Source organism: Balaenoptera physalus (assembly GCF_965194825.1).
Source record: "Balaenoptera physalus genome assembly, chromosome: 8".
Taxonomy (NCBI): Eukaryota; Metazoa; Chordata; class Mammalia; order Artiodactyla; family Balaenopteridae; genus Balaenoptera; species Balaenoptera physalus.
In genome coordinates, this window is record NC_138887.1 from 124,336,727 (window position 1) to 124,357,553 (window position 20,827).

Here is a 20,827-nt window from a genome sequence, read left to right on the forward strand (position 1 = left end):
AAGCCTGCGCTTGTAGTCACCACTCAGTACCTTCTAAAATCGACTGCCGTCTTCAGGCCTGGAGCCTGGCACTCGTTCGTGCACTGCCTGTTAATAAGCTCTCCTGTCCGGAGTGACAACGCTCGTTATTTTTTAATTACAGAGTCTATTTCTCTACCAGGCTGGTGGATGTCAGCGTCCCCTCTGCAGGATGGCAGCAGAGGCCGCTGTCGGCCTCACACCTTGGATGGGGCTCCGCTCGGCCCATCTACTGTGCTCAGAGCCCCAACTCCCGCGGGTGCCCGGCAGTCTCCCCAGTGTTCCCACCAGGGCACCAGGACCTCCGCCATCATCACCCTCAGTCTATCCCAGGGGCCAGCTGCGCCTGAGGAAGGCACCCCACACGTCCCCTTCCGGTTCCTAAGAGGCGCATCCCCTGGTAGCAACGGCCGCCGTCAGAGAACACCAGCACTGAGTCACTCTCCTGATCCTGTTCACAGCACCTTCACTTCCAACTGGGACACTCGGCCACCTGTGGATCCACTACAGTCCATGGGGCTGGGAACACCACCACCCAGGCTTACGCTGCCCACCATGGGCCCTCGGCAAGGAGTCGCCCACGGAGGTCGGGGCCCCCTGGAGTTCCAGCCCCCCACCCGAAGTCAGCTGACCTCCCCCCAGGTGAGCCTCCCAGCCCGCCGGAGGGCTGTGTGACCTGGGCAGCAGTAAGCCGCCTCCGCAGGCTCTGTGTGTGACCCAGGAGGACCACATCCCCACCTCGTGAGGGTGACAGGAGACCACACATGTGCAGGCCTGGTGGAGGGCCGGCCCGGCCAGCACGCAGCACGCCTCGCCTCTGGGACACTCCACTCCTCTCTCCACGGAGCAGACGTCAGTTTTCCGGTTCCAATCTAACAGAGGTGAGCTGGCTAAAGGCCCATGACAAAATCTACAGCAAGGAAGACAAGTTCTGAACTAAAGTTTAGTTCAGGAGAAAATAACCCTCTGTGTTTGATTTGTAACAAGCCGTAGGGCATTACGAAAAAAAAGGAGAACTCAATTCCTAGTGTATGTTTAAATTTCCTACACAGTTCACTTAGCATCTGAACCCAAATGGAGACCAAAGTAAAAGACAGTAAGACGTTACCCTCAAGCAGACACGAGGTGCGGACCTAACGCGTCGGTTTGCCGCCCTCTCCTCCGCCGTCTTCTGGACCGCACGCTGGCAGACGGCGGGGCCCAGCCTTGGGCTGCCCAGCCACCCTCCCAGGGCACAGTCCAGACGAGGAAACACAGCAGGCACTCTCCACGGCCTCCCCGCGACGACTGGTCGTTTCTTCTGGAGGAAACACCCAGGGAAGACCTCAGGTCAGAGGTGATTCCCTAGCCCCGGGCACCCACCTGGGGTCCCTGAGCCCTGAGTTACGGGCTCCCCGCCGGCTCGGGAGAGACTTCCTCTGCGGCAAGCACCCTCCCAGGAGGGCGCAAGACGGCACAGCCAGGGCACCGGGTGCACGAGGACAGCCTGAGGTGAGGCGGGGCCCCACCCGGCGGGTCCAGTCGGGGAGGTGGGAGCCTCGGACCGGAGAGCTTTCAAATGATGGGGCTTGTGTGGAGTGACCCGTCATCACCGCCCCCAGAGGGAGGCGGGCTTCCCAGCCCACCGTGAGGAAGGAGGACGGCCCTAACCGTGGGGTTCAGACAAAGGCGCTGACCAGGAGGGCCCACCTGGGAGAAAGTGAAGAGCAAATGAATGGGCTGGAGCACTGAGCCCAAAGGGCAGATCGGGAGGGTAGCAGGGTGTTAACAGTGGCTGCTGGAGCCTTCCCTCCAGAGAAAAGAAATCACCTTAAAACAGAATCTCATCCCATCCTCCTGGACCACACTTCACTACAGTAATTGCATCTGTGAGAAAGAGGAGTGCCAAAGAAATCAGGCATCTCCGGACTCAGCTGTACGTGATGTATCAGAACCACCCGCCGAGAATCCCCATTAAGGAGCTGGCTCCCTGTGCTATGCATACCGGGACGCAATCCCCTTCCATGGCCCACGGGGCCTCGCCCCAAGGTCCCACAGCCAGTATAACCGTCCAACTGCCCCGCTCCCCTGTGGGGTCCACACCAGTGTGGTTAATGCTTCGAGGCTCCCACCAGCACCCAGGGCTGGGGACACCGGGGCAGAGGATCTCCATCCTCCCCAAGTCCATCCCACTAACGGAACGGCCAGGTCGTCGGAAGGAAGCTGTTATTAGTCACCCACATTTGAGGGGCGGGAAGGAGACTCCCCGCCGGACTGGAGATTAGTGGGCTGCTCCGGCACAAGGCCCTTTAACAGGAGCCCGGCCGTTTACTTCCCTGGCTGACGGCAGGGCCACACGCTGTACCATCTGCTTCGCGCCTCCAGATTCATTTCTCCTCTCCAGTCACCGCTCTGGGACCCCTCGTCTGCGCTGGTGCAAAGCTGTACACCAACCAGCCACGCCCCAGCAGGCCGCCCGGGAGCCCGCCTGCTCTAGCCACGCAGAGGGCCAGCGCCTCTGCCTTCAGGGCCCGGGGTCACCTCGGCCGCGCCTGCTGGCTCCTCGAAGCCCCTACCAACCTCCCGGGCCCTGGCTGCACACCGGGACCACCTGGGACCTCGAGAGCGCAGGTGCCTGGGCCCTGCCTTGGAGGCTCTGATGGGACTGGTCTGATGGCATCCACACTGGCTCCAGCACAAATTCCCCAGGAGACTCTACGGGCAGTAAGGGTTTAGAACCCTGGGCCGATCCCATGGATACAAATTAGATGCCACGGCGCCCACCCTAGAATTATTTCTGACGACTTCCTCTCCCCCGACCCCAGCCCTCCCACCCTGCTGCGACTCATCACACACACGAGGAAAAGACCCCTCATCAAAGACCCCTCACCAAGGCTCCCTGGCCAAGCGTGCTTCCTCCTTGTTGCATGATAAACAAGAAAGTTTCTTAAGGAAAACTGAATGAATCAGGTTGATTTAGCCTAAATTTAGTCACCAAGAGTTGACTTCAGAGCAGGTCCTACGATCGCATGTGCAAGGACCTTCAGTGGGAGGGCGCTAACCAGCGGGCTGGGTGTCCCCTCCGCGGCCCTGCAGCTGTGAGACCTGGGACTCCTGGCTGCGCTCTGGGCCACGCCCTAGGCCAGCCGCCTGGCCTCCATCTCAGCGAGGCCGCCCTCTGCAGCAACACCGTGTACTGAGCCTGGCCTGCTTCTCTGCCACGCCTGACTGTGGCGAGGCTTCGTGGACACTGAACCCTGCCTGTCAGTGTCCCCCAAACCTGACTGCACGTCAGAGTCGCCTGAGAGCGTTTCCATGCGTGTACACGACCTGGCAGGTTTGCCTTGGGGCCCAGCAACCAGAGTTCGGTTCCACTCAGTAATCGCCGGGTCCGAGGCCCTGCTGTCTGTGATGGGTTGATGGCCGTGCTGGCTTCACCCCCTCGTTTCGTTACACAGCGCCATCCCCAGGCACACGCTCACACTTCAGTTCCCACAGTACGGTAACTGTGACGGTCGCCTAAAGGACAAAGTCTGCTGCCAGGTCCTCAGTGCACAAATCACCGTGTACGCAACAGATCTGCATCGTGACCGGTCACCACTCACGGCTCTTCTTCCAAAGTCTGTCAGCGAAGCACGCAGGCGTGCTGGCGCCCTGGCTCCCGGTGACAAACCACATAACATTTCGCAGAAACGGGTCATCAAGACAGAAAACTGACCAAGGAAGACAGAAGTGCAGCAGAGAGATGAAAAGCAGGTAAGGCTGGAAGTGAAACCTGAGTCATGGAGCAGGCAGCTGACCAGGGAACGGGGACAGGGCCACCGTCTGGGAGATTCGACTCGGGGCCCCAGGAAGGTGGCGAAGGCCATTCATCCACATGAACGAGGGACGTGGTCGCGAGGAAGAGGGCGAAGTGGGGGCGGTGACGGCGGCAGGAACACTCAAGTGAGGAACCCTCGGGGACATTTCACGACGTCGAACGTTCAAAGGGTAAAACACTGGAGGCCGAGCTAGACCCAGAAAGGTGCAGGACGCGCCACCCAGCCGTAGAGCACCTGCTCCCTCCTGCTCACAGGCTGTAGCGCAAGAAGGAGGCACTGTTGGAGCCAGACTTAAGACGGCTGACCCTCAATGCGTCTGATGGTTTAAGTTACATGCATTCAATCAGTATCAATGTTTCTGTTTCCATTTATACACACATAACCACCATTAAGAGACTTCTTCATTTTTTTACAAAAAATTGTAAAGGCGCCGGAACCACCGTAATTCTCCCCGCTGGTGGTTCATGGCCCTGAGTCCCGGTTAGCCTGGCGGGGCCTCATCTGGGTCCTGCGCCTCTGCGCACAGTCAGGACCGTGGGCTCCGGTCTCGAGAGCCTCCGCGCAGAGTCAGGACCGTGGGCTCCGGTCTCGAGAGCCTCCGCGCACAGTCAGGACCGTGGGCTCCGGTCTCGTGAGCCTCCGCGCACAGTCAGGACCGTGGGCTCCGGTCTCGTGAGCCTCCGCGCAGAGTCAGGACCGTGGGCTCTGGTCTCGAGAGCCTCTGCACAGAGTCAGGACCGTGGGCTCTGGTCTCGAGAGCCTCCGCGCAGTCAGGACCGTGGGCTCTGGTCTCGTGAGCGCCCTCTGTGTTCGGACACGTTGCTCAGCACAGCCACAGCATCGCCGTCAGGCATGGAGAGGGACGTCCGGCCTGAAAGCCTGTGTCCCGGGCAGCCTGGTTCCTACGACTGACCAGCGCGAGCGCCTCCGTGCACATCCATCTTTCCAGAATATTACAGGGAGGACAGCACAGGCCTGACAATTATTTTCTAACAGGAAGTCCTTTTGGCCAAGAAGGCCCCACTTTAGGAAATGGCTGTTTTGCAAACATTACCCACAGCATAAGCCAGGATCCATTCGCTGCTTTAATTAATAATCATAGACTTAGGACGTCTTTATCAAGTGCATCAGGGAGCCCTTAAAATGCACAGCTTCACAAAAACACTGTTAAAGTGGAAAGTCAGAGGAGCGTCAGCTCTTTCCTTCCCAATCATTATTCTTCAGGGATTGATAGTGATTGGTGCAGACCTTCCTCTTCCGCTTCATGCCAAGAGGCCAGTCGGCAGTGTACTGCCGACCGGAATTAAAATGATATGTGAGGGTAAACGGCCCAATTAACAAGCCCACGGTTTCCTTCCTGTACCAATGTTCCCCACCAAGAGACTTCGAAGGCTGCTTAGAAATAACGTTTTAATGTCTCCAGAAGCTCAGCATTCCATCCCTCCACCACCTCCGAGTCCAGAGGCAGGTGGCGGTCTCCGTTTCAAAGGCACTCCTGAGGGAGGCCTGGACGGGCCAGTGTTGAGACGGAGCCCACCGGGAGCAGAGCATGTGCCGGGTGGTACAGACGTTTTCCACATCTGTCACTTTCTCAGCAAACACCGGCTGAGCACGAGCAACGGTCATGCTCTGCACATGATTTCACCCGTCTCATCTCCAAGCCTAAGTGGGAATAAGCCACATCGTAGTGGGTTCTGCCAGGTTGGGTCTGAGCACTCGGTAAGGAGGCAAAGAACAGTGAGAGCCATCTCTCTCCCGACACAGCTACTGTCTGCCTTCCTTCCCAAGGCAGGCAAGGAGTCCACGGCACGGCGATGGCCTTGCCTGGGGCTCAGACACAGCCGTCGGCGGAGCAGGACCACGGCCTACCCGTGGCGGGTCCCGCGACCTCCTCACCCTCTGCGCGCCCAGGGGCTCCTTTCAGAGCTCGGGCCCTCGGCCTGCTCTCCTGAGGGTTCAGCCCAAGACCACTCCCAGCAGAGGGTCCGCACAAGCTTCCCCTCCTCCTCGAAGGCAAAGGAGAGCAGCGCGTCTGCAAAGCTGGCTTTTGCTCTCGATTCGAGAGGTATTTCCAGGAAGGGGAGACTTAACCGATGTCATGCAATCGATTTACACACGGAGGTGTGGCTCCTGTGCTGTTCTCCCTCCCGAAGACACGGGCTGTCACGGACGTGAATCAGGAAAACAATGTCTTCACTCTAAACCACACGGGCTTCCAGGAAAACAGATTCCGTCTCCCTCGTCCCACATCCCGTCCTGAAGCGGGTAATACCATGGCAGCCGTCGTGACCGGGGCTGCTGCAGCCACCGACTCATGTCCTCCCCGTCCTTGTAAACGAGACGTGTCCACATCCCCAGTGCGGCTGAGTCACAGAGCGGGAAACCACGGGGACTGCAGCCCTGGGAAAGGGAACAGCCCAGGTTCCAGCAGAGCCGTGCGGAGACCCTCACCTTCGTCCTCCCGTCGTTTCCAAAGCCGATGCAGGAGGCAACCACGCGCCCAGTTCCGCCAAGGTCATCTGATGACACGACTGAGCTCAAGTTCATGTCTGGAGAGATGACTCATACCTCCTTCAGCCCCTGTGGCTCAGATCTTTCTTTCAGGCTTCAGAATAAAAACAGACCAGTTATACCCATTTACCAGGTACATGACCAATTACGAATACCCTAGTATATACATTACACACTAATTACCATTTAGTCTCAAGTCTTCAGATAGAAATTTCAACAGACTCACACTTAAAAGGAAGAATTTAACCTGTTGCATATTATTGAGACCCACCCCATTAAGAAATATAAAAAGATTTGTTTTGTTTCATGGAGTCTTCAAATTTATTTCTAAGTTGGGGTAAGAGCACTGGGTTTCTGAACCTAAGTGAAATATAACTTAATTATTTATGCAAAAATGCATTGACAAAACGATACCTAAAGTTTCTGACATATTTTCCTTTTTGTAACTTCTCCAAGTGAGATATGTCAAGAAGCAGCTTTCCTGCGATGTGCCTCAAAAATAAATGCAGAGAAAGAAGTGTAACAGATGGCCTGGATTAAATTTGAACAGTGACGAGTAATGGCTTTTAGGACAGCTGGGTAATGTACTCTTTGCTCAAAAACATGTTTGATCTGAAACACGGAAACAATCTATGGTTTCCATGAAAGTGAAAGAAAAATGAAGCTGAATGTGGAGCAAGTCGCTGGTTTTCTCTCCAATATGTTCTGTGCTGCTTTGAGAGCCATATGCTCTGTTTGATATATGTGGGATATAACTGAAATTGAAACTTTTTACATTTAGAAGTAGTGATCAAACATTTACGCCACATATTCATCAATAGCTGTGAGGAAATAGAGAATAACTATTGGGGATAAAAAAACAAAGTTTGTCTGAAATTCTAAACAGTTAGGTTTCTTTTCCTTCATTGTCAGACCTGTGAAATCATCTCCAGAGAGGGGCTGAGAGGGAGGCCACATTACTGTTAAAGAGGAAGTTTGGTCATTAGCAATCAAGGTTCATCCCAGAAATACTTCAATAAAATCCACCATTCAAAGAACACCTACAGAACCGTGTCATTAACGTGCAAACGGACAGGAATGCATTAATTTCACAAGTTACTGAATCTTGCCTCCAAGATGGAAGCTGTGACGGAGCCGGTCTCCAAGGAAACCCACCCGCCCCCAGGAAGAACCCACAACGTTTAAAAACGCACAGACTCGCAGTGCCAGGCGGGCTGCTGAGCTTCACAGACGGCGCCCCGCGGTGGGAGAGACGAGGGCCAGGCCTGCGCTGCGGCCCCCTCGGCTGGGGGAGCCTTGGAGCACGTGCCGTGAGGGCCCAGCGAGCGGGCAGCGGCAGCTCCCAAGCGCCCTCTCATTCCCTGAGCCACAGACCTGGACGTGGGCGCGAGCCGGGACTCTGCGTGCTGCCGGATCTCATTTCACAGACACACGCTTACTCTTGCACGTCTCAAAGAAAGTAAAATCAAAGGAAGACGGAAATAAGAAAAAAGAAGAAAAGTGCCCCCCTCGCCACCCAAAGCAGCAGGTGCCACTTGCAAGGCCGTGACCTGCAGCCCCGCCTGCGGCGCCGGCGGCTGACTCAGGCTCCAGGTGACGCTGATTCGGGCTGGTCACTGAGCTCCCGAGCTCCCGAGCTCAGCGGGCCCAGACCACTCCGCCCCACGCCCACTGCGCGGCAGCACTGAAGACACGACAGGTCCTGACTGTCCCCAAAGAGAAAACGAGAGAGGAGGCGATGGCACAAGCCACCTCCCCGGACGGAACTGGACCACAGGCCCCTCGCTCTGCTCGGGGGCCCGAAGCAGTGGGGAAAGAAAACCGGGGGCTAGTGCCCCTCAAGTGCAAATGTGTCGCAAAACCGGCACTTTTTAAGGTAACAAAGGAAAGGCCGAGCAGGGTCAGCTGGATGAAGTGAGCCTTTGGGAAACACTCAGACGCGCGGCCCAGAGGGGAGGGGCGGGGGGAGCCACGACCACCCCTCATCCCGGGCTGCGGGCCGGCGGGGCCTCAGCAAACCCTCAGGATGTCCAGCGCTGGGTGGCGAGGTCGTGAGGGCCTCCCTGGACCCCCGAGGCCGCACTGAGCCCCAGGACTGTCCCGGGGGGTCTTAGAAACGGGCCTGTCTGACTCCTCCCCTTCCAGATGAGGAAATGGGGAAGCAGAGACCTGACAGAGGACTAGGGCCACACTGGAATTTCATCAGAAAGCAGCACTGAGCCTGTGCTCGGCGGTCTGCACTGCTCCACTGCATCCTCACACTTGCCTCTCGCTTGCACTTTGTCAGTGAGGAAGGTGACGCTGAGCCCTGCTCGGCTCTCCCACCCCGTGGTGCCGAACGGTTCTCCTGAGCGCAGGCGCACACGCGCACGTGGCCCAGGGGTGCCCCGTGACCCTCACTCAGTCCCCGCCCACGCGGAGCCCACGGCCCGGGCAGCAGGGTGGGCGGCATCGCCCTTCCTCCCGACTGGGCTTCTGTCCTCCGCTCGGCTTTGTGAAGCGGAAGGAAAGCAGGGGCAAAACAGGAGGTCGCACTGACGCCTCTCAGCTGTGAAGGACTCAGTCAAGGGGCAAAGTGCGGGAACGCTGTCAGAACCCGCCCCGAACACTTCGCTGCTCCTGAGCCTGTGCTTAGAACCTTGGCTCGGCACCCAAGGGCATATCCTGCACGGGAGCAGACAGAGTCCAGGACCGCCGGAGACAACGATGACTAAAGACCCGACCCTCCTGATTCCTTTCTCAACGGGTCTCTGGCCGAATTTAAGCACACGTTGAGCACACAGAACAGACTGCACACACGTCTGCAAGCGCGACGCCACTGTCAGGAGACCTCCTCCAGCAGGAGCAGTCCTTAGAGCAGGGCGTGGGCGCAGTGCTTGTTCACACCCCCTGTACGCGCCGGGCAACCGGAGGGGCTCCCGCGCGGTCCTGCGCCGGTCCAGGCCGTCGCACGGGCTGTTTAAACAGACCCTAATCTAGGTGTGGCTGTGAAGGTTTCTGTGGATGTGATTACCATCCACAATCCGCTGACTGTAAGTAGAGGGCCCTCCACAACGTGCTGGGCCTCGTCCATTCATTTGAAGGCCTGGAGAGCAGGGACTGAGGTTTCCCGAGAAGCAGGAATTCTGCCTCCAGACTGCAACGTCTCCTCCTGCCGGGGCTTTGCAGCCTCAGGCCTGCCGCTCGGAGTGTGGACTTGTCAGTCCCACAGACACCGGAGCCAGTCCCTTAAGATAAATATCTGCGTGCGTGCACACACACACACACACACACGCACACACACACACACAGTTTTTTCTGCATCTCTGGAAACCGCACAATACAGCAGCCGAGAGAGAGAGAGAGGTGCAAATATGTCATTACAACAAAATGTCACGAGACAGGCATTGACCTAGGGGTACGTGCAAGCACTCGGGGTGCAGAGGAGACGCACTAGGCTTTGTCAGTGTGAACCTGGGATCAGAGAGATGATCTTGGGAAGGTGGGCTGGACAAACCAGGTGACCAAGCGGACACAGCAGGGGAAAAGCGGGAGGTCCAGATTCACACAGAGCGGGTGCGGGCCAGAGACGCCACACAGGAGGGAGGCTGGGGGGAGGCAGACAGGCACCCCCTCGGGCCGTGCTGCCTGCTGCTAGAAGTACGTGGGAAAAGGGCTTCGGAGAGCAGATCCCGCCTGCTGGTTGCAGCTAAGAACTTGGAATGGTACACTGCAAAAGTCCTGTCTGATTTAGAGACTGAGAGGCTGATGCCTCAGTATCTAATTCTGCCTAAACCTTAAATTCTGCTTAGTCTCCAAATTTCAGTGGTTCTCTTAACCTATAACCAAGTGCTAAAAAGAAGGTGTTATGGAACCCAACAAACCCATCTCTAACCTGGGGCCACATATGGAACTGGCTCCTAAGAGAGGGACGCAGGGGCTGGAGCACTTCGTTTTAGGCCAAAGTGAAAGAAAGTCACTTTTCAAATAGGGTAGCATAAGGTGGTGAGTGCACACAAGATACGGTGTAATTCACAGAGCATCCAAGAGAAAAAGGGTCCATTCCCTATGGCTCAGAAAGAGAGGTGGTGAGAGCCTTAAGGAAGCCTTTCCTAAAAGTCCTGTCAGAGGTTGTCCTTTTAAAGAATTCTTGTTCACACACAGAAAACTGTAAAGAAGAAAAGTAAAAGTATTCACAACCCCACCAATCTGAGGAATTGCTGTTAAAAACTGGCACAGTTCCTTTTCTTTCCATTCAGGCTTTCTTCACATAGTTGAGGTCACGTTATCTGTACAATTGTACAGTTTCCTTTTTTATTTAGCATTATGCCACAAGAAGTTTCTTTTGTCCTTAGAAAACTCTTCATAAATATCATTTTAATGGCACATAGCCCCCACCCTCTGCTCATGGTTACTCTGCCATGCCTCTCTTTTGCATAGGAAGGTCATTCCCAATTAGCAAATGTCCTCTGAGTGGACTGTGGCAGATTTGCAGGGCCGGGCAGCAAACAAAATCCAACAGGAAGGGAGTTACAATTCGATTACAACTATCATTCCTGATTTTGCTCAGAAAGTTCCGCCCATGTATTTATATTTTATTTAGTCACTTCTTTCAGAGTTCTTTCCAACAGAGACAGCTATTTTTTTACAGCAATGGGAATTTACAGCAATAAAAGGAACTATTACGGTGAAACAAGCTGACCTGCAATCATCGGCCGCTGTGTGCTCAGCCCCCTGGTGCCAGCACCCCGCACTGCAGGCGGGAGGGCGCGCTTAACAAATTCTAGCCGGGCAACGGATCCTTCTGGGGCACACGGCTGGTCGACAGCAAAGCCTGGGCTTGCACTCAAGGCTTTGACTCCTAGCTCTGCCTATTTTAGTTATTAACTCGTAACGTTCTCACAACTGCTCTGCTCCTGGAGAATACTCTGTCCGTGGGTGATGGACACCTGAGTGAGTGGCCATCCCCGAGTCCCGGGCACCTGGGGGTAGGGGGTCGTCAGCGCCAAGAGCACCCAGAACTGAGTTTCAAACTTCTCTCCACAGCACGGGCTCCCCAGTGTCTCCAGGAAGAGCATGCTTAAATCAGAGCCATGGCACATTCTAGCACACCCGTGAAGAAATGGGCACCGAGAAAGCCCAGGGAAGGCCGTGTGGGCAGAGAGCGCGGGCTGGAGGCTGACGGGAGCCCCCAGCGCTCGCCAGCTCCCGTGGTTTTTCCACCATCCAGCTCCTCAGCTTCTACAGGTGTCTGAGGTCCATGCGGTCCCCACAGGCTCACCCATTCCTGGCCTGGAGTCCCGGCTCCCTGTGGCTCGGGTCACCCAGTGCTCAGACGTGCACAGACAGCAGAGTCCTGCCCGAGAAAAAATGCTCCAGGGCAGAACTATCAGCACGCAGATGTCCGAAAAGATGCAGGCAGACTCGTTTCCTGGTATTGCATTAAATTTACAGGCTTCTCACTAAAACGCAAACAGACGTGAGAGCAGTTCCCGTGACATGGCATAGACTGTGAGTGTCAAGTCCAATCTCCAAACAGAAGTGATTACATACAGGGAGGTGGGTGAGGGGATGAGAGGAAGGCTCCACGGGGCACAGAGACCAAGGACACCCCCCAGACCGGGCGGACGACACGAGGTAAGAACACCTACTTGCGCAACGTGGAGCTTCACCAAACAACAGTATTTTGTAAGGACTCCAACAGACAAGAGAATCAAATTGAGCTGTAACTGCCCAAGGAACGCGGCTCCTCAGCCCCTGCTAAGGTGCAGCGCGGTCTCCCACCCAGAGGGGTGGTGTCTAGGCCTATGTTTTATGTGGAACTCGTTCAGGCGAGAAAGCTTCTAGCAACCGGGCTCGCGGTGGCTTGGCTGTCTGGGGGCAGCTCTGGGCGCCGTGCGCTGAGGCCACCGCGCTAGAGGGCCTGCTCCTCGCACTTCAGTGACGGGCATGGCTCACTGGAAAGGGGCCTTGGAGCGGGAAAAACATAAGCTCCAGTTCTGGGCTCTGCTATTTGTTAGCTGTGCAATTTTGAACAAATCAGAACCGATTAAAATTTCCACCTCTGCATCAATTAAGACACTTTCAGTTGCAAATCAGAGAAAATGTGACTGAAACTGGCTTAAAATCAGGGAATGTGTTGGTTCACGTAACTAAAGCGTCCAGAAGACAGGGCTGATTTTAGGGGAGCTGCATGCAATAGCTCCGCTGTGTTACCAAGTCTGCTTTCTTTCCCTCTCTTATCCGCTCACTGTGTCACGGGGTTCACCTGCAGGCTCCCTCCTCTGGGCGATGACAGCTGCACAGCTCTCACACCTGCTGTCCTGTCCACATGAGCAGAAACAGGGTTCTTCCCCCAGCGTTCTCGGCAACTCCTACAATTCACCTGGATTGGATAGCGGGGGTCACATGACCCCTCCTGACCCGTCACTGCAGCCAGGACCACGGAATGTTCTCCAGACCACCCAGAGGACTGAGTACCTTTCACGAAATGTGAGGGAGAAAAGAAAGACGGCCACGCCTGCAGTAATATGGAGAGGACCAACAGAAGTGATGTGTGCAGCTGTCTGCACAGTGGCTGCCACGGGACAGGTGTTCAGCAACAGGGGATTCGTTCCCTAAATGAGCGCCCAGACTTAACAAGCTGGGGAAGACTACGAACAACAGCCCTCATGCGGGCAGCACACATACCAGAATTCAAACGTGCAGCTTATAAAAAATGAGTCTGTCTGTGCGTTTCCAGGCCATGCTGAAGAGTGGGAGGGATGCAGACGGAGCTGGAGCTGGGACGCTGGACCTGGCTCAGACGGCCCCCTAACTGGTGAGAAGGAAGGTCACTTAAAGCTTGGAGTCTCCTCCTACGACGGTTTTTGTGAGTTTCAGCTGAGACAATATATTTTAAGGCCCCTGGAATATGTTTAAAGGGGTATGAAAACAAACCACTTTTTATTAAAATATAACGTGCATTCCAAAGAGTGCACAAATGAGAAGCGCCCAGCCTGATGGCTTTCACAGAACGAACGCACACGCTCAGAAACAGACCCATGATCCAGAGCACGCCCTGCCCCGCTCGGTCACCATCTGCTGGTTATATAATTGGAGTGGAATTACTGGACCATAAGAGATGAATATGTTCGGCTTTCACAGATACGGAACATCTTTGTACATGTCCTTTGTACAACTAAGTATGCATTTCTGTTGGGAATATTTACCTAGGAGTGAAACTGCTGAATCATGGGGGAAGAGTTTATATACCTAGCTTTGCCACTTCATCTGAATTTACAGGCAAAAGTTGTTCACAATATTCCCTCATTGTCTTATTAAGGTCTGTAGGATCTATAGTGATGTCCACTTTTTATTCCTGGTATTGGTGATTTGGTCCTTCTCTCTTTTGTTGATTAGTCTTTTTTAAAAATTTATTTTATTTATTTATTTCTGGCTGCGTTGGGTCTTCGTTGCTGTGCGCAGGCTTTCTCTAGTTGCGGCGAGTGGGGCTACTCTTCATTGCAGTGAGCGGGCTTCTCGTTGCAGTGGCTTCTCTTGTTGCGGAGCATGGGCTCTAGGAATGTGGGCTTCAGTAGTTGTGGTGCGTGGGCTCAGTAGTTGTGGCTCACAGGCTCTAGAGCACAAGCTCAGCAGTTGTGGCACACAGGCTTAGTTGCTCCGCGGCATGTGGGATCTTTCCAGACCAGGGCTCAAACCCATGTCCCCTGCATTGGCAGGAGGATTCTTAACCACTGCACCACCAGGGAAGCCCTGTTGATTAGTCTCGTCAGAAATAAACATTAAAATCTTTTTAAAGAACCAATTATTGGCTTTGCATTCTCTCTGCTGTACATCTGTTTTCTACTACAGTATTTTTTGTTCTTTATTATTTCCTTCCTCTGTTTTCTTTTTTTTAGTTAAATTTCCTGCTTTTTCTAAATTCTTGAGATGTATACTTGAGTTATTTATTTTTAACTTTTCTTCTTTTCTAATAAAGCATTTAAGATCATAACTTCCTTCCAACCACCACTTTAGCTGTGTCCCACAGATCTTACAATGTTGTGTTTTCATTATCATTCAGCTCAAGATATTTTCTAATTTCTATTGATATTTCTTCTTCGATATACGGGGTATTTAGAAGAGTACTGCTTAATTTCCAAACATTTAGGGATTTTCTACCTATTTTTATTGATTTCTAGCTTAATTCCTTAAGTCATAGAACTACTGAGAGTGATTTCAATCTTTAGAAATTTTTTTTGCCCAACATCTGATCAATTTTGATAATATTCCACATACATTTGAAAAGAGTGTGTATTCTATTTGGATGGGTGCAGGGTTCTACATGAGTCTGTTAGGTCAGATGCATTCATCCTGTTCTTCAGATCTTCTTATCTTCGTGTATAATTTTTTGCTCCATTTGTTCTACCAGTTATTTACAGAAATACGCTAAAATCTGTTAATTATGCATTTTTTCTACCTTTGGGTCTCTCGATTTTTGCTTTATGTATTTTGAAGTTATATCATCAGGGGCATCAAATGTATAACTACTGCATGTTCCTGGTAGACTGACCCTCATGTTTTATTATGAGCTTTTTATCTCTAAAAATGCGTCCTACCTTAAAATCTACTTGTATCTTAGTATAGTTATGCCAGCTCTCCTTAGGTGAGTATTTTCATGGTATCCTCTTCCATTCTTTTATTTTCAATCTTTTATATCCCTGAATTTAAAGTGGTAATCAGCAACATATAAAAGGGTTTTGTTTTTCAATGACAATCTTTAACTTTCAATTGGAATATTTAGCCCATTTATGTTCAACACAATTATTGGTGTATTGGGGTTTGCACTTACCACCTATCATTGTTTTTTATTTGTCCCACCTGCTCTATGTGTCCTTTTTTTCTCTCTCTCTTATTGCCTGCTTTTGGATTGAGTATTTCTATTATTCCTTCTTCCCCTTTCTCAGCTTGCTAGCTGTTCTTTGTGGTCACCTTAGAAACTACAACACGGTCCCCGACTCACTACAGTGTAGCACGGTCATCGTGTCCCAGGTGGTGCTAGAACCTGAGGACACCTTACCTCCCATGAGGCCCATGTCTGTGTGTATTTGCCACCGGCCCCTCCCCACTCCGTCCTGCACCTCCTCATTTTCACATCCTGCTGTCAGAAGAACTCCCTTTACATGTTACTGAGAGTCTTCTCCTGATGGAGTCTCTCAAGCTCTGTTTGTCTCGACATATAATTACGCCACCTTTATATCTGAACAATAATTTCAGAGAATATTCTATGTCTAGGCTGAGAGCTCTTTCTCTCACCACATCAGAATTGTCTTTACACTGTCTTCTGGTTTCCATAGTTTCTGTTCAAACAGAACAGAAACTATGGAATGGAATGTAAAACTAACAGAATGTAATGTTGCTTTCCAGACTTTCTCTTCAACTTTAGTTTTCACTAATTTTAGTACGGTCTTCAGAGGTGTGGTTTTCTTTATATTCATTCTATGGGGTTGAACCATAAAACACTGCCTTTATTCAACCTTTCTTACCTGCATGACGGCTATTTAGTAATAAATCTTTTAAAATCCAAGTTTTGGTGTCTTTCTTCAGTTTTGGAAAAAAATCTGAGACATTATCTCAAGTATTGCTTCTGCACCATTTTCTCTCCTATTCTGTGACTCCAGTTACACGTGTAGCAAACCTTTCCACATACCCCATTTGTCTCATACACTCTTTCCTGTAGTTTTATCAGTTTGCTCTGCCTGGTTATTTCCTTCTGACCTACTTCCAGTTCACTGAACCCCTCTTCTGCTGTGTCCAATCTTCTGTTATACCATCATTAAGTTCCTAAATCCAGTGCAAGTATTTCCATTTGATTATTTTACTTCTAGAATCCATTCCTTCAGTAAAAGTTTATATCTTGTCATCTATTTTCTTGGACATATCAGTCACAGTTATGTTAAAATTTGAGTGTGGTAAGTACAGTAACTGTGTGTGGACATTCTTCTATCACCTATTTTTGTGCTTGGTTTTGGTCGTTCATTCTTGACAACTGAATGCCCGATATCACGTATGAAACTGCAGCAGCTCTGGGTGATTTTATCTCCTTACCTTCCTCCTTGGTTAGGCAGCCAGACCAGGGGCAGGTCACTTAATGCAGTCAAGGACCAATCTATCTTGGGGTCACACACACGCCTGGGGTGCAACTCATCAGGAGTCTCAACTGAGGCCTGGGTGTGGGTTATGACCTCTCCTCCTTAGAAGTCCTTGAACTCCAGTCTTGTCTCTTTGGATATATGAGACTGCCAAAAATTCTGCTCTGCTTCTCTGTTCCTTTCTGATCAGGCTTTAGCCCTGCAACCCAATAATTGGGCAAACACCTGGAAGGAGAGAGCCACAGGCCCTGGCCTCTCTTCTCTGTACCTATCTCTCTTTGGGAGCTAGAGGACTTCACAAGTGTGTGACACGGCAGGATGCCCTACTGGGTTTCCTGCTCTCTTCCATGCCTCTTCCCCACAACCCCTGCCTAGTTTCTCAGCCTCTTCTCCCCAGAAGCACAGCATCAGTCCTCCTCTGGCCCCTTCTCTGTGGGATCTCGGCCTCTTAAGTCCTGGTTGCTTTAGAAGCTGCCCAATGCCTTCAAACAGACGTCCTATGTATTTTATCCAGGTTTTCTAGTTGTTCTCTGCAGGAAATCTGATCTGCTGCAAACTTGCTCATCATGGCCAAGAGGAGAAGTCTGTAGTTCAGTTCTGATTCTTGTAAATTTTCTTGGAAATTGACAAATATGAATACATGCTGTGTGAAACCATCCTTTAAAACTCTGGTTGAGCTGGATGTACGGCAGAGTAACATAGGGCTCAGCAGAACTTTGGCTACCAGTAACTTCGTGGGAGAGACTCTGACCAGGGTCAGCAAGCTAGAGCCCTCAGACCCAACCCTGCCTTTGACCTCTCCTTATAGGGCCTCTAGACTAAGGATGATTTTTACATTTTTAAAGGGAAGAAGAAAAAGGAGTTGGAGGAAATGGAGAAGGAGACGGTGACCTTACATGGCCTTCAAAGCCAAAATATTTATCATCTGATAATTTACAGTTTGCCAACCCTTATTCTATCCCATCTCTCATTCTTTCAATGTGAATTCTTAGTGTATATTAATATAGAAATTATATATTAAATACATTAGTTATGGAAACTGTAGGACACAGAAATAATTTTGCTCTAATTGCAAGACATGTCTTTCAAAGACCAACAACAGGACTACAGGGTCTGCAGAGCCCTCTGGGCTGATTTGAGGTGGTACATCTCACAATGTTCACAGGGAGGCTAGGTCTTTCGGAACTCATTTTGCAAAGTGGAAATATTGAGTCCCGGGAGTAACTGGGATTGACCAGACCCATCGAGGAAAACCCCAAGCGAAAGCTGGTTTCAGGTTCTATAATGTCATGCTGAGACACCACCTGCGTTGCCTGGACATAACTAATTAAATCACTTAGAAAACAGCTTCATTTCTATGTGCTCACATGAGTCCTACTGGGTCCTGCCAACTTCCTGGCCTCTCACTCTAATGTGTCACCACTTCTGATCAGACACTCCCCCCAAGCTCAGCTGTAAGAACAGAGACCGATGCATTAATCCCACCAGGACAGCTTGGGTGGCCACAGCCACACAGGTGGAGAACCACACTAGAAACCGTCTCCTTGTAGGCAAAGACACCACCTCAAACACATGCTCCATGGGCTTGATAGTCAGATGCCCAACACCTCCAGGTCCAGCCCGCAAGAGCTCAAAACTCTCCAGAAAGGCCCTATACTGGAGGCCTTGGTGCCTGTGAAGGGTCACAGATTTCATACGGGTACTTTCAGCGTGTTAACACAGCCCCAGCCAGATTTACTCAACATGGACGATGATGATGGTGGTGGTGGTGGTGATCAGAAGACCATTCTCTGAGTACCTGACATGGTTTAAAAAAACAAAACAAAACAAAAACCCTGTAAGTAATGGATTCCCCAAACCTGAGCTGAGAATATCTTCATATGATTATGAAGGGGTTAAAGGGGCTGAAACAGAACACCGAAACCTAAGTCTTCACCACTAGAGAATTAGTTACAGACATAACAGCACTTCCCTACAGTGGACACTGCCTGTCAGCACCTACCAGGCGAATATGACTCAGCAAACTGGGGTAAGAGAGTCTGTATTTCGATAAGTGACAAGAAAAATCTGCAGAACTACAGGATTCCATTTTTGTGCCAGAAAAGCATCTGAAAGGCTATTCACTGAAGTGTCCTTCATGGTGATTACTTTGGGGTTTTAGGATAATAAGTGGGTGATTTTTATTTTATTCCTTACATCTTTCTGTACAACCCAAACGTCCACCATTTAGCATATTTCTTTTTTTATTGTATATATGCTTTAATTATGGGAAATATTATGGGAAACATGCATATGAAAAAGGTATGAAAGGAAATATACTTATATTTCTTTTTCCATCAAAAAATTAAATAATACATTTCAATTTCGGGAAAAATTAAAACAGATTCCATCTACTTCCATTTTTCCCAAATCATGGGAGATAAGAAGAGGAAAGGAGCCCAAAGCAAACTGACCACATTCGTCAGAAGAAATTTTTTAAAATATAAAATGTCAAAGGCTTTCCAGAAAGATCAGTAAAGAGCAGGACGGAGCCCTTGCAGGGACACAGCTGTGCCTCTTTTCTTTAGTACCTTCTGCTCTGCTGAACCCCGGTCAACAAGCACAGAGCAAACTCCTTCTTCCCACCTGAGCGGCGCCACATCACCGGACGGGTGGGGATGGGAAGCAGCCGCGCGCAGAACGTGGTCCATCGCCGCAGCTCCTCCCAGATGCTCACCTGTGGCTGCAGCCACAGCCTGAAGGGCGAACTCCCAGCAAAGGCACCTAAGGCTTCGCTCAGACTCACCTCCTCTTGCCTGAGCTGCCCATGCATCCGGGGGGCGGGGATGGGTTATATCAAATCGATACACAAAATATTTCTTCCGAAAGGATAAAATGAGTCAATGGAGAATTAATCTTTAAGAGCTGTGGGCCTGCTCCCTGCCCACCTGGTTAATCATGCCGTGGAGCCCGTTACACTGAGCACCTGGGTCGCTGCCAGCTGCCAGGAGGGCCCTGGGGGAGGGGGAGGAAGGCAGAGGGACTGGCCTGCAAGAGCCGCACTTGGGCGAATTCCTCCTCACTGGGCATGGCAGCCACGTGTCCCCTCAGGGGCGGGCCACCCTCTCCCCTTGAGGGCACCCACAGGGTCCCTTCCTACAAGTGACACTCAGCAGAGACGGTCCCCACGGCAGGGCACCCCGTACCGTGTGAGGCCCCAACACTCGGCGGGGCCCCCCGGGGCCCGTCCAGGTGAGGCAGCTGGCAGCCTTCGGGGGGGGCACGAAGCGCTCCTGCCGGGGGCCCCTGTCTCCCAGCATCGCACGCGGCGCCTCCCCGGACTCTGAGGTGCCCATCGTCGCCATCGGGCACCACCCTCCTCCCACCCGCCGCACGGGCCAGTGCTAAAGAAGAGAGGGGTCTGCTGGGAGGTGCCCTGGGGACGACGGCCGGGGACAGCTGCCCAGGGCAGGCCTGCAGCCAAGCTCCACACCAGCCCTGCTGCTGGGCCTCCGGTGGGAAGCCCTGGAGGCCGGGCCCCTCCGGCACCTCTTGCTCGGCCGTCCCTTCCCTAGAGAGACCCAGGCTGCGGTCACCCCCCCCTCCCCTCGCCCCGGCCCAGCTGGAGCTTCAGCTGCTGCAGTGACCTCCCCTGAAGCTGACCTGACATCCGCGTGAGCGGCACGCCCTGGACAGACGTCATCTCGTCCTGCTGACCGCTGCCTCCCGAGCTGCGGGCAGAAATGCCTCGCCCATAACCCTCCATCTCAGGTGACCCTCCCTCCCCCATCCCCTTCCTCACCCTGGTGCCAAGAAGCGGGAGGCCAGTGCCGCCCCTGGCCTGAGCTGCCGCGCTTCCCGCTGTCAGGGGGGGCGTCCAGGGCGGAGCCCCCAGGGAAGGAGCTCTGGCCTCTGCATCTGGGCAGAAAGTCACAGCCTCACAGGCCCACCCGGTCAGCCTGGGGCTGGTTCCACCACTACACACGGCCGGACTCGCCCGCGCTTCAAGCTCTCGTGAACGAGGGGACTAGTTTTTAGGACTCGGGGGGACGCTCTGGGTGTCCGCGCTGTCACGTGGTGCGCAGGACTGAAACCCAGGTGACCTTTCAGAGTCGCCTGACCCTGCACCCTCCCCTACACCTCCCGGCAACCCACGGGGCAAGTTCACGGTCCAGGAACCTTCACGCGGAAGGGAAAATAAACCAGCTCCCCCTCTTCTCTCCTCCCAACTAACCAATGCAGGGGAACAAGCAGGAAGCCCGTGTCGCCCAGGTCATGGGGGTGGGCGGCATGTCTCCAGTAAGAGAAACTTACCCCAGTCCAAAGCTGAGCTCACACACTCGACTCACAGGAATCTTCCAGAACTGTGAGCACCGGCTGAGCTGACAGGACCACAGCTTCCAACAG

General features: G+C 52.5%; 1 protein-coding gene and 1 long non-coding RNA gene across 3 annotated transcripts in view; both read right to left on the bottom strand.

Moving 5' to 3' along the window:
* PTPRN2 (protein tyrosine phosphatase receptor type N2) overlaps window positions 1–20,827 on the bottom strand; it is a 707,285-nt gene that overhangs the window by 587,262 nt on the left and 99,196 nt on the right. The gene's annotated exons all lie outside the window — the stretch shown is intronic.
* LOC309665869 lies at window positions 7,435–11,348 on the bottom strand. The gene is made up of 2 exons (XR_014266739.1): window positions 9,116–11,348; window positions 7,435–7,958 (listed from the first exon to the last, which is right to left on the bottom strand). It is a non-coding gene; the product is annotated as an uncharacterized lncRNA (long non-coding RNA).